Consider the following 2,311-nt stretch of genomic DNA (forward strand, 5'->3'; position numbering starts at 1 on the left):
TTCTTGGTACAAAAATTTTACTTTTAGAAAGTTTATTATACTCTTGCATATTAAGAGAAGAATCATATTTTTTTATATTTCTTTATCCAAAAAGTTATTTATAACTATTATTTATAACTACACCTTTTGATATTTTAAATATTTTTGCCTTATGATGGTGGAATATGTAAAAATTGAAATTATTTCTTACTGTGCAAAGAATAATAAAGATTAAAAAATTAATTTCTACTAAGATAGGTAATCCATCATGCCAATTTATATGTAGTACATACGAGGGTCATTTGAAAAGTTTCCGGCCTTTTTAAGAAAAACACATATTTCAAAGCAAAACAAAATTTATTTCTCGACGTAGTCTCCCTGCAACTCGATACATTTGGTCCAACGTTTCTCCCATCCTTTTAAACCGTCAGAAAAAAATTGATTGTCTAAACCTGAAAAATATTGATTTACAGCGTTTTCCGGGTGGCACTCAGTTGGACACGGCTCAATTGGACACGAGCCACTCACAGCGCTTGAGACTACAAAGCTCCTAAGCACCGGTCACTGTGATTGGTGGTGTCCAATCGAGACGTGGTCAATCGGGATCACCCCGTGTTTTTCACCTCAGCATTTGACTAATATTTTTTTCTCCCAAGAAATTTTTTCAAATTTGGAAACAGGAAAAAGTCGCTGGGAGCTAGATCTGGCGAATAGGGTGGGTGCGGAAGCAATTTAAACTTCAATTCGTTCAATTTTGACATTGCGACCATGCACGTGTGAACCCGAGCGTTATCCTGGTGAAACAGGATTTTTTTCTTGGCCAAATGCAGACGTTTTTTTTTAATTGTGGCCTTCAATTTATCCAGCAATGCACCGTAGTACTGTTGATTGTTTCACCCTTTGCAAGGTAATCCATAAGAATTATTCCACGGCTATCCCAAAAAACTGTCGCCATCACTTTTCCTGCAGAGAGAACGACCTTTGCCTTCTTCGGAGTTGGTTCCCTTACCGCACACCACTGCTTTGACTGTTGTTTGGTCTCAGGCGTATGGTGGTGTACCAGGTTTCATCGACGGTTATCATTCGCCGCAAAAATTCCGCTGGATTTTTTTGATACAGGCTAAGACACTCGCGCGATATGTCCATCTGTATGCGCTTTTGATGGATCGTCAACAAGCGCGGCACCCAGCGCGCGGATAATTGTCTCATATCCAATTCTTGATGTAAAATCTTGTGCACCCGTTCAGATGATATCTCACAAGCCTCTGCAATATCCTTAACAGTCAATCGACGATCTTCCATCACAGTTTGATGCACTAAATCGATCATTTCGTCAGTTGTAGCGATATTCGGGCGCCCGGAACGTTCCTCGTCTAAAATGCTCGTACGACCACGTTTGTACTCGGCCACCCAATGTTTGACCGTTGTAAATGAAGGGGAGGCTTCACCGTATATAGAGTCTAACTCATCTTTTATTTCCTGAGTCCTTTTCCCTTTCAAATGAAAGAATTTTATCACTGCGCGATACTTGATTTTCTCCATTGTTGACAGACAATGTCAGCTGACAACTTTGGAGAGTTGCCATAGACAAAGTAATGATCAGAATGACTTCAAATTTTTACGGTTTACATATGTCAAGGTTATCTATCGGACGGCGAAAGTAACTTTTTTCTACAGTTACTTTATGTCGATGAGGCCGGAAACTTTTCAAATGACCCTCGTATATCGCGCAAAACTTCAACAAAGTCAATAAAAATTGATAGTTATAATTTATTGTCCCCAAAATAGCCGGTATGTCTTACGGAACTTTGGGGACGGTCTTCAATGTACCTAGAAAAAATGTGTCCTCGAAAAGTACAAATTTTATAGAATAATAACTTTGGGGACGTCCCTGAAGTATACGATTTTTGTGCAGAACTTTGGGGACGGTCCTCAATGGATCCAAAAGTCCCCAAAAGAACCAATCCTTACCAAAAAGTGTCCCCGAAATTCACGATTGACACATATATATATATAACACATACATATGTATAACATATGTATTATATAGGGTATCCCAAAAAGACCCCGGATGAGCTGAACATAAAGATAGCTATAATTAATCGTAAAGGAATATGAATTGTACTTGTATCGGCGTACGTACACAGTACGCCAAAATATAGTGCGTTGACTATGACCTATGACTATGATTCACGTTCTATGACTCAGTTACGGTCATCCTTATGCTAAGGGCCTTAAATAACGTTTTTAGACGAAACGTTTCAGACCAAAGTTGTAAGGTTTTAAAGGAGCTATTTACTGATATTTAGTTTGACCTTGGCGCCTCTAAGAT

At 38.7% G+C, this 2,311-nt stretch overlaps 1 pseudogene; it reads right to left on the reverse strand.

Moving 5' to 3' along the window:
• Positions 1-832: 832 nt before the first annotated feature.
• On the reverse strand, positions 833-1,521 carry LOC108760223 (histone-lysine N-methyltransferase SETMAR-like; annotated as a pseudogene).
• Between the last annotated feature and the right edge of the window lie 790 nt (positions 1,522-2,311).

The sequence above is a fragment of the Trachymyrmex cornetzi genome, unplaced genomic scaffold (genome assembly GCF_001594075.2).
Source record: "Trachymyrmex cornetzi isolate Tcor2-1 unplaced genomic scaffold, Tcor1.1 scaffold1074, whole genome shotgun sequence".
Taxonomy (NCBI): Eukaryota; Metazoa; Arthropoda; class Insecta; order Hymenoptera; family Formicidae; genus Trachymyrmex; species Trachymyrmex cornetzi.